Here is a 12,140-nt window from a genome sequence, read left to right as displayed (position 1 = left end):
ACCTGGAGGTGAGGGGGTAAGGCTGCATGAGGCCAGGAGAGGGAGGGGGGCCCAGACAGAGCTGGGAGACCCTGCACGCAGTTCAGCCCCCTCCTGGCTGTGACCTTGGGCTGTGCCGGCCCTCTCTAGGCTCAGTCTTCCCATCTGGGAAATGGGATGTCAGATGAGGGCCTGAGAGGGGGACAGAAGACGGTTCCACAGGAAGGTAGGAAAGATCAGGGACCCCCAAAAAGATAAGTGGCCAAGAAAGAGCTCGTGACTAGTGTGTGTGCTGCTCTGTGCCAGCGTTCCACGTAAAGTAAACCTACTGTTTGCAGAAGACTGTCTGTAAAGTGCGCCTACTATGTGCTGGGTACCACAAAAAGTGTGCCTACAGTGTGTTGGGAACGCTACATGAAGTGTGCCTACCATGAGCCAGGTACGTCGTATAAAGTACACCCACTGTTCGCCCCTTCTGTTTGACACAAATCCTGTCAACCGTATGCCAGGTGTTGACCTAAAGCATGCCTACATGTGCTGGGGACCCGCTACAAGGCATGCCTACTAAGTGCTAGGTGCTCTCCATAAAGCACACCTACTGTGTGTTGGGTGTTCCATGAAAAGTATACCTACTGTGTGCCCGGTGCCCTCTTAGAGCTCTCCTACTGTGTGGCAGGTGCTTTACGTAAATTAGCATACTCTGTGCAAAGTACTTTACATAAAACATGCGTAATGTGTACCATGTACTCTTTGCTGTGAACTCTACATAAGCCTTGACTATTGTGTGGCAGGTGCTCGGCATTAAGCATGCCCACTGAATGCCAGGTACTGTGCATAAAATGCTCCTTTTGTGTGCCAGGTGCTCTATGTAAAGTAAACCTATTTTGCACCAGATGTTCTGCCAATGAGATAATGCAACATCTCCGCCCCCTCTCCCCCCTACCTGCCAACTCTGTGGGCAGTGCCCTGGAATCAGAGAGACAGAGATCCAGGCGATGGCATCGATAGGAGGGAAGATGCCTATTGAACAGAAGAGCAAAGTCTGGCCCAAGACACAGAGGCCCAAAAAATGCCTATTTAACAGAAGAGCAAACTGAAGAGGCTCAGAGAAAGCAAGCCTCTGCCCAAGTTGCAGAGCTGGGAGGATCCCAGGTCTGCCACACTCCCAAGCCCGGGCCAAGCTTGGCAAAGCTACTGAGCAGGGGACGTGCCAAGAGTCTTCCTGACACGGGCAGAGTGCTGGGAAGACCCCAAACCTCACTCTCCCTCCGGCCAGGGGCTCCATGGGGCTGTTCCTAAAGCCCTCAGTGGGGTAGGTAGCACCCTCTTACCACCCCACCCCCAGATTTCCTCCCCCTCCGTGGAGGCAGCCCTCCCCTGCTGGCAGGCCCATCCATATCAGGGCCAGGAGGCAAGGTCAGAGTACAATGATCCAGGCAGAATCCTGGACACACAAGAGAAAGAGCACCCAGTACCTAGAGTGGCTCAGCTCACTGTGCACCTACTGTGTGCCAGAAATGGGCAGGCAGCTACAGCAGGAATGGCATTTGTCCACATGAGCCACGATCCCGTTTTCAGCCTGTAGATACATTATCCACGTTTTTTTCCCTATTGTACAGCTGTCCCAAGTCACACAGCCGGTGGAGCCAGCCTGGGCACCGGGGCAGCCCCACCTTCCCACTAGGCGCCCTGACCCAATCAGCCATGCTCCTTCCCTTCTGCAGATGGGCATTTCGCTAGCACCACCTCCTAAGATAGCAGGAATAATTTTAAAAGCTGATGCACGTAAAACACATAGGACAGAAGAAGGGCGAGCTTAATAAATGCCAGTCACTCTTCTCGCTGCTGTTGTTGTGGTGCAATTTTCCAACAGCCCCACAATTCACGAGCCCGTTTTGACAGAGGAGGAACCAGAGATTGAGACAGGTTAGGAAACTTGCTACAGCCCCACAGCTAATGAGGTGAATATGACAGCACAGACGGCAGCAGAGCCTAGAACATAGTACGTGCTCATTACATATCTGGGGATGAAAGAAAGGTTTGCAGCCATGAGTTCTAAGGATCGGTTACTCAGTGTGGTCCTCAGACCTCCACCGTAGGCATCACATGAGAGCTTGCGGGACATTCAGAATCTCGCACCCTGGCCCAGAAATATTGTCTCGAAACTGGGTGTAAGTAGATCCTCAAAAAATTGTACATACCTTCAAGCTTTAAGAAATGTTGCTTTAAGACCTCTGAGTCCAGGTTCTGCAGAGAAAGTGGGGAGGGGAAAGGCTTCACTTCTCGGGTTCCCAGTTTTATCTTGTTTTGTTTCAGTCCTAACGTAAGAAGAAAAAAATCTAAATCTCCAGGGGTTTTTCACACAACCACGTGTCTACTGACCATCTGTTGTGTGGGGGGCACACAATTTTAGGCACCGGAGATGCAGCAGTGAACACAGACTCCACTGTCAAGGGCCTCACATCTGGTGGGGAGATGGGCGGTGATCCAGTAAATGATCAAGAACATAACAGACCGTGATAAGGGACGTGCCGAGGGGAGGGTCCCACATTCAGCCTGGCATCAGGGCGAGCAGAGACCTGGAGGAAGAGGGAGAGTCACCAGGGGCAAGCCTGGGGCGGGATACCCATGCTGCACAAAAAAGCAGGTGGCTTGTTGTTCTTTTGACTCGGGGGCTAAGAGCACACACATGCAAGATCACACAAGTGACTAAGGCCAAGGCAGCTGGCAAAATCCGGCCCCATACGGAAGCTATAACTAGGTGTTGAACTTTGATGAGCCATACCAAGGACTAAAACCCCACAGGGCCTCTGGGCAATGGCCCCCAGCCAGACACAGAAAGGCAGAGGTTGACTTCCACAGAGGTCAACCCCATCCCCCAACCCACAACCCCCCGGGATCAAGAAGGCAGAGTCTACTGGCCCGGGGCTCCCCCTGACTCTTGAGGCAGGATGCCTCAGGTGTGGACATTCTGCTCTGAGCCAGAGAAGGATCAGAGCGTCCCCAGTGGTTTCTCATCCAACAAGGAATGTCTCAGCGGCCAAATGACACAAGCCTGGCTTATGCAATGGCCCCCAGCCACACACAGAAAGGCAAAGGCTGACCCACCCCCCAGACGTCAACCCCCATCCACACCCAGAGCCGGGAAGTGGACAAGTGTGTGTCAGACCAGAGGTGGCAGTCACTCTGTGAGTCACCAGCTTTGGGCACGGCCTATCACCCCTCTAAGCCTCAGTCTTCATGTCTGTAAACTGAGCTTGGTAAAACCTCACAGGGCAATGCAAGCATTCTATCCGACCCCATCAGGGAGAGTAGGCGAAAGGACCTTTCAAAGTGACATGCGAAGGAAATGTTTCCCTTTGTGACAACATGGGAGGACGGATGGACCTTGAGGGCATTATGCTAAGTGAAATAAACCAAACAGAGAAAACCAAGTACCATATGATCTCACTTATTTGTATTCTTTAAGAAAATGAACTCATAGAAATAGAGAACACCTTCTGATGGCCAGAATGGTGTAGGGAATGGGTGCAATTGGTGAAGGAGGTCAAAAGGTACAAATTTCTGGTTATAAAATAAATCAGTCCTAGGGATGCAATGCAAAGCTTGGTGACCATATTTAATAGAACTGTATTGTATATTTGAAATTGCAAAGAGAGTAGATCTTAAAAGCTCTTATCACGAGACAAGAAACAGTCTATAGGTACCTGTGGAGATGAGTGTTCACTAGACTTTTCGCGGTGATCGTTTTGCAATATATGCACACGTGGAGTCATGCTGTGCACCTGAAACTAATATAATGTTATATGCCGATCATACCTCAATGAAAAAATTGGCATATGAGTAATGAGCTCGTCTACGGCTAAAGCTTCTGAATATGTGTGTGGATCTGTGTGTGTGCATGTTGCATATGCCCTGAGAAAATTCCAGAAGAATCCACACATGACAGTGGAAGTGGGCAAAGTACAAGTGGAGTCCGGGTCCTTCTCACGTGCTACTTGTCTCACGCTTTCTCTCTCCCACACTGTGCTGCTATAATTTTTATCACGAAAACACAAATTTCAGAAGAAACAAGGATTGTCACAGTGGGGGAAGGGGCCCATGGTTGGTGCACAGAACAGTTGAGCAGTTTTTCTTTTGTGACCCCATGAAGACACCTCTCCCAGGAGTCAGCCTGGGGTCTCTCTACACCAAGCAGGGAGGCTGCCTAGTGGCGGGAGTCTCTCTTTTCCTTTCTCGGCCTTTGGGAAGGAACATGCTCTGGATTCAGCCCAACAGAGTTCGGATCCCAGCCCTGCTCCTCGTTGGCTGTATGACCTTGGACAAGTCACCTGTCCTCTACGCGCTTCATGCCCTCCTCAAGAAGATGGAACGGGGACTTACACCTCCCAGGTAGTTTGTTCTTCAACAACAACAACAGCAACAACAACAAAAACTGTACCAGAGACTCTACGCCAGACCTGGTGCTTCAACCCGAGACCCAGGATGAACAAAACAGATAAGGTCTCTGGATGGTGGTGCTCATGTCTGATGGGAGAAGCCGATGGGAAACAAGACCAAGTCAGATGGTGGGGTAGTAATGAGGGAAATAACAGAATGGGAACAAGCAAGTGACCAAGGAGGCAATCGGGGAGGGCTGCCCTGTGGAGTTGACCTCTCAGCAGAAACCTGAGTGACATGGAAGAGTGAACAGTGAATAACGATTGCTCTTTGCCCCTAAAGCCACAGCAGGACTGTAAACACCCGGCACACAGTGAGGTAACCAAATGGCTTGAAAACTCTGTCATTCCTCCTTCCTTCCTCAGACATGCTGAGGTAAACAAAGACAATAGAGGCAATTTCACTCAGTATCCATCTGTGAGGGAAGCAGGAACGAGCCCTGTAGGGAGATCCACGGTGGTGAAATGTGGCCCAACACTCAAGCTGGAAACGGTTGTTCCATTTCAGTCACCGGAATAAAGATCAGGAAACCCAACCAGGCCCCAAAGCATGTCAAGGGCCAGACCCATAAGCTGGAGTTTCCAGCTTCTTGGCATAAGGACCAGGAGAGCAAACAAGCTGGCTTTGGAAAAAGAAGGCTGAAGGGAAACTTCAGGCAAGTTCCGGGGCCCCAAAACAGCTGCATCAACTTCCCCTGCACAGGACTTTTGGGGTGGTGCCAGCTCTGGAAAGTAGTCAGACCACCCCCACCACTGCAGCAGTGGGAGTCGCCATCAACAGAGATCATCCCTGGAGGGTAAAAGGCTATTTCTCATGCAAAAGCCAAGGAGGGGGGCCCCAAGGACGTCACAGAAAAGCAAAAACAAAACCAGAAGGGCGTGCAAGGGAACAGGCAGGATTTTGCCCCCCTCCCATTCTGATGTCTCCTTAGCCAGCAGACAAGGGAGCCACCCTGGTGCAGAGGAACTGTTGAACCCCTCTCTGCGGAGACATGTGGAGTGGACACCAACCCAGCTCAAGACACTGGGCTACCACAGGAGTCTCTGGCCACCTCCCTACAGCCTCTTGGGGTCAAATGAGAATATGGCGTTGGGTCAGTGGTGGGCACCTGCAGGCAATCCGAGGAGATTAGAGAAATGGCGTCCATTCTCTGCCGAAGGCTACCTGCACTCTCCTTGACAGTGAAGCTCTCTGGATTCCAGAAATAGCTACTCTTTGGCCCCATCAACCTGGCAGTGATGGCGGCTCTCAGCTGATGCTAGCCCCAGGACGCTGCACTAGCCTCCACGGTTTCCCTTGGCCCTGCCCAGAGCTTTGTAAAGGGCTGCGTCTTCCAGTCACCCTTATTTGACCACTTAAGGTCCCTGCCCATTACAGGGTTTAGTGACTTCAAGATACACACTGTCACACCCTTACACACACACACACACACACACACACACCAATGCATCCACGCGTGCACACACTTGCACGCTTACACACGCACACTCACCGTGCACACACAAACACACATGCACACAGATTTACACACATGCTCCCATCCATGCACCCAATTACGTGGATACACTCACATACACACACCCTCACACATGCATACACACAGTAGCACGAACGAACACACAGTCACACATACACTTAGACACACACACGCTCACACACATGTTGAATTAATGGAGACCAGAGGCCAGGCCAGAGCCTGTTGTCCCCAAAATTTCCAGCAGAGGGCGCCGCCCACACACCCAAGAAAGGAAAGAGACCCACAGCAGTGAGTGACAGCAGGCTCCTGTCCTTTAGAATCAATACACGCAGGTGCAGCAGAGTCCTGGGGATCGATGGGCTTCATGCCTCTCCTCCTCCCTCTCTCATGAATTCACCATCACAGTCCTTAGCAGAAACTCAAAGCCTGTTTGTAGTGCAAGAGGAGATATTGAGCACAAGTATAGCTCACTCTTTGGACGAGTTAGCTGCATGGTGGAGGGAAGAAATGGTTCATTAATGGGAAAGTGGGTCAAGGGAAGGGACTTTTTAAGACTGAGGAAACAACAACATTTTCTGTGTTCCAATGGGAATTACCTGATAGAGTTCAGGATACATGATCAATAGACAAAAATGTATACAGAAGATATTCTACCTAAAATATAGAACATAGAAATTCTATTTCTATATTCCAGGGATTAGAAAACTATGGTCCATGGACCAATCTGGCCTGTGGCCTGTTTTCGTATGGTCTATAAGCTAAGAGGTGTTTTTATAGTTTAAGAGGACTGTACGGGGCACCTGGGTGGCTCAGTCGGTTCAACGTCCGACTTTGCTCAGGTCATGATCTCACGGTCTGTGAGTTCAAGCCCTGCATCAGGCTCTGTGCTGACAGCTCAGAGCCTGGAACCTGCTTCAGATTGCGTGTCTCCCTCTCCCTCTCTGCCCCTCCCCCAATCACACTCTGCCTCTGTCTCTGTCTCTGTCTCTCCCTCTCTCAAACATAAGACGATTGTAAATGGAGAAGAGGGACAAGAGGAAGAGGACATCCTGAATGGGATGTGCAAAGCCTAAAATGTTTCCCATATGGTCCTTTGCAGAAAAAGAATGCCAAATCTACTGGATAGAAGCAATAAACAATCGGAACAATATTTCCATATACCCATTTTAAAGTATTATGCACCAGAAAAAGTGAAATCCTGAGGTATAAATCTAACAAAATGTGTTCCAGATTTCTATGAAGAAAATTTGAAAACACTTGTGGAAGAAACCCAAGAAGGCCCAAATTCATGGAGAGAGAAGCAATATTCATGGATTGAAACACTCCACCTTGTGAAGATAGTAAGGCTCTGCAAATTGATTTATAGATTTGAAGAAATCACAACCCTAATCCCAGCAGGACTTTTTCTAGAAATAGATAAGCTGATTATAAAATGTACATGAAATTGCAAAAGACTTAGAATAGCCAAAAATTTCTTGACAAGGACAATTTTAATGGAAGCTTTGCATTGGTTTGCATTTCCCTAAGGTCTAATGATGTTGTCCATCTTGTCATGCACTTATTGGACAATGAAAGAGCATTTTTTAAACAGAAGATGACGTGTAAATGTAAATGCACATTTTAGATGTAAATATAATTTTTACTTGCATAACATTACATACGAATACAAGCTGGAAGTATACGTGAGAAAATATGAAGGGATTATGTTGACTTGTTGGAATTATGGATATAAAAGTGATTTTTATTTCTTACTTTTTCTTCTTGGTGTTTTCTTCTAGGAAGACGTATTATTTTGGGGCACCTGGGTGGCTCAGTCAATTGAGCCTTTGACTCTTTTTTTGAGGACTAATTATTTTAAGTTTACTTATTTATTTTGAGAGAGACAGAGAGAGAATGCAAGCAGGGGAAGGGCGGGGGGGGTGGACAAAGGATCTGCCGTGCGCGCACTGTGCTATTAACACAGAGCCCAATGTGGGGCTTGAACTCATGGACTGTGAGAAGGTGGCCTGAGATGAAGTCAGATGCTTAACCGACTGAACCACCCAGATGCCCCAGGAGCATCTGACTCTTGATTTCACCTCAGGTCATGGTCCCAGGGTAGTGACATCAAGCTACGTGGGTTCACTCTCCCCATCCCTCTGCCTCTCACTCCACTGGCACTTTCTTTCGAAAAAAAAAAAAACCAGATGTATCATTTTTGGAATATGAAAAGAAAATTTTGGTTTATTTATTTATTGGGTGTGCGGGAAGGGGGGCGGGGAGAGGAAGAAGGAGAGAGAATCCCAAGCAGGCTCTGCGCTGTCAGTGCAGAGCCCAACATGGGGCTCGAACCCATGATCCTTGAGATCATGACCTAAGCAGAAACCAAGTGTTGGACGCTTAACCCACTGAGCCACTCAGGCACCCCAATGGGAAAAGTAATTTTAGTTAAGAACTCGGCAAGTAAAACATGTTATTTTCAGCTTAGAATATACTAAATATTTATTCATTTCAGGTTGCAATGTTCCTTTCTTATTTTGCAGTCAATAGGCCTCCTGGGCCCCCCATCGGTGGGCCCAGATAGGTTTTGAGGCCCTGGAACTCAATAGCCCAGGGCAAGTACTCCTACAGCTTGAGAGGAGGGAGTCCAGGAGCGGCCGCTGTCCCAGGTGCTGAAGGAGGCCCTTCCACTGCCACCCCCCACCCCCCACCTTCTTTTCTCTCTTGGGACCCTCGTGACCTCCACCTCTTGAAACACATAAGCAAAAAGAAGTCCGGATCATGCCTCTTTAGACGGAATTTTTTTTTTTTTTTTTTACTTCCTAGCTTCAAGGCCAGCTTGGCATCAAAGGCCCTTGAATTACTCAGTGGTAACAACTATGGATATTCAGAACTAACTGTATCTCCTTTTTTTCTTTTTCTTTTGATTTAAACATTCTTTATTTTCATCTTTATAATTTACATCCAAATTAGTTCGCATATGGTGCGACAATGATTTCAGGAGTAGATTCCTTAGTGCCCCTTACCCGTTTAGCCCATCCCCCCTCCCACAAACCCTCTAGTAACCCTCAGCTTGTTCTCCCTATTTAAGAGTCTCTTCTGTTTTGTGCCCCTCCCTGTTTTTATATTATTTTTGTTTCCCCTCCCTTATGTTCACCTGTTTTGTCTCTTAAAGTCCTCCTATGAGTGAAGTCATATGATATTTGTCTTTCTTCGACTGATTAATTTCACTTAGCATAATACCCTCCAGTTCCATCCACGTAGTTGCAAATGGCAAGATTTCATTCTTTTTGATTGCTGAGTAATACTCCATTGTGTGTGTGTGTGTGTATATATATATATATATATATATATATACACACACACACACACACACCACATCTTCCCTATCCATTCATCCATCAATGGACATGTGGGCTGTTTCCATACTTTGGCTATTGTCGATAGCGTTGCTATAAACACTGGGGTGCATGTGCCCCTTTCACATAGCACACCTGCATCCCTTAGATAAATACCCAGTAGTGCAATTGCTGGGTTGTACGGTAGTTCTATTTTTGATTTTTTGAGGAACCTCCATAATGTTTTCCAGCGTGGCTGCACCAGCTTGCGTTCCCAACTAACTAGATCTTCTAATGATAATTTTCTTCACAGAAGATTGTCACATTTCCCAATACTTAAATTTAACTTTTGTGACTACAGCCTTTTACATGTTAGAATGCGATACAAAAAGAAGAGAGTACTTACCACCTACTGATTGAGTGATGTTGCACATGTTTGCTTATTCAGTCTCTCCATCAGTGTAACAAGGTGGCTATAACTGTATGGTAACAGAACTCAGCCTCAGAGAGACCGACAATTTCCCCCCACCCAAACAGCTAGTGAATAGCAGACTGTGATTGTGACCTTGGCAGTAAAACTCCAAGGTGCCGTGGATCCAGGGTCATCTGAACCTAACTGCATCTAGTTATCTGCCCCACCTTCCTTGAAGAGTAGTCTTACCTCCTTGATCCAAGATGAAGCTGCAGGTCCCCACATCACCCCAAGACGCAGCAAAGAAGAAAGGGGAAACTGGACAGAGAGAGTGTCTACCTCTCCATAAGGAGAGCTTCTAGAATTACCAGGTACTCTTTGACTTTTCCTATGGGACAGGGTATAGTCATTTAGCCAATCTAGTTTCAAGGAAAGCATTCAAATGCAATCTGTATTTCAGCCTGCCATGCACCTAAACTAAAAACTAAGGGTTATAGGAAGGCAAAAATGAATATGAGGATACACAGTTAGCAGTCTCCAGCACAGTCCATCCTGTTGACAAAACATCCAATGTGTACCCCTCTCTCTAACCAGGAACATCCCCGGGGGAGCCAGTCTCAAAGACCACCTGCTCCCTCCATGTCGCCCAAATTCCAGGATCTCTGGAGGATGTGCTGTCCCCTCCCTTAAACCCTGATGTGAGCTTTTGTGGTCCAGAAATCTATACACTTAAAAGCAATCATCGCCCTGAATACGTTCAACAGTAGAGTGATAACTGGATCATCACCATTTAAAATTCCAACTGAGGGGTGCCTGGGTGGCTCAATTAGTAAAAGACCTACCCTTTTGACTCAAGGCATGATCTCACAGTCGTGAGACTGAGCCCCATGGTGAGCCCTGACCTGGATGTGAAGCCTGCTTAAGATTCTCTCTTTCCCTGGTCCTCTGCCCCTCCCACACTTGCACTGGTTCTCTCTCTCTCTCTCACTCATGCGCACACACACACACACACACACACAAACTAAAATGAAATGGATAAAATTCCAACTGAGACTTCGTGTTCCATTAATGGCAAGCTAGGTTATTGGGATTAACCTTTCAATTTAAAAAAACACAATTCTCTTAGCTGGATACTTTTCCAATTACTTTTTTTTAAGTTTACTGATTTATTTGAGAGAGACAGAGACAGTGCAAGTGGGGGATGGGCAGAGAGAGAGAGAGAGGGAGAAGAGAGAATCCCAAGCAGGCTCCATGCTGCCAGCACAGAGCCCCATGCAGCCTTCAAACCCACGAAACTGTGAGACCATGACCTGAGCAAAACCAAGAGTCGGACGCCTAACCAACTGAGCCACCCAGGTGCCCCCTTTTCCAATTTCTTAAATGCATACATGACCTGAAAAGACAGTAAAGAATTACAAAGATGCCACTCAAGGGACACCTGGGTGGCTCAGTCAGTTGGGCGTCCGACTTCGGCTCAGGTCATGATCTCACAGCTCGTGAGTTCAAGCCCTGCATCGGGCTCTACTGACAGCTCAGAGCCTGGAGCCTGCTTCCGATTCTGTCTCCCTCTTTCTCTGCCCGTCCCCCGCTTGTGCTCTGTCTCTCTCTCTCTCTCAACAATGAATAAATGTGGGGACAAAATGTAACAAAGATGCCACTCAAATGAAAAAAGAAGCCTGGGGGCTCCTGGGTGGCTCAGTCAGTAGAGCATCTGACTGCGGCTCAGGTCATGATCTCACGGTCTGTGAGTTCGAGCCACATCAGGCTCTGTGCTGACAGCTCAGAGCCTGGAGCCTGTTTCAGATTCTGTGTCTCCCCCTCTGTCTGACCCTTCCCCGCTCATGCTCTGTCTCTCTCTCTCTGTCAAAAATAAATAAACATTTAAAAAAAGAAAAGAAAAAAGAAACCTGGAGTTAAGGAGCATGAATTATACTTTTGCGCTGGAGCGAGTCAGGAAAGTGTGAAACTGTTTTGACGGCCTCGCGGCCAGGGGAGAAACATCAAAGCCTAGAGTGACATGGGAAAGATAAGTTGTAAGAAGATACTCCTTACATAGGTGGAAGCCTCCAGGAGCTACACTGCTCAGGGGGAGAAGACACCGGCACAGGGGACTGCAAGTGTGACCTCTGCTGGGATTGAAACTGTCTTCGTGATCTTGGCACCACAAGCCTTGAACTCCATTGAACATCATCCTTGACCAGCAAGGCTCGAAGAATGCCTCCTAGAGAAAGCTACCTTCTCCAGATTCTACACATGTTATTTCAAATATGATAACGGATACTCAAGCAAAGATAAACAGGCACACGAGACCACTAACCCTGCCAGTGAAAACTAGCAAAACAACAGACCACATAACGGATATAATGATTGCAATGATCAGACACACAGGAGAAAGCATCTATGTTTGTTTCAGTGAACATAGTGGCCATGGAAACATGGTGACGGATTCTGGTAAGAAAAGTTTGGGTATATTAGATAGGAACAGAGGTCAGAGTGGCCAGAGAGTAGTGGCACT

The sequence above is a fragment of the Lynx rufus genome, unplaced genomic scaffold (assembly GCF_022079265.1).
Source record: "Lynx rufus isolate CCGP_SWC_20201006 ecotype Redwood Valley unplaced genomic scaffold, mLynRuf1.p SCAF_4, whole genome shotgun sequence".
NCBI lineage: Eukaryota > Metazoa > Chordata > Mammalia > Carnivora > Felidae > Lynx > Lynx rufus.
Note: the sequence above shows the minus strand (reverse complement) of the source record.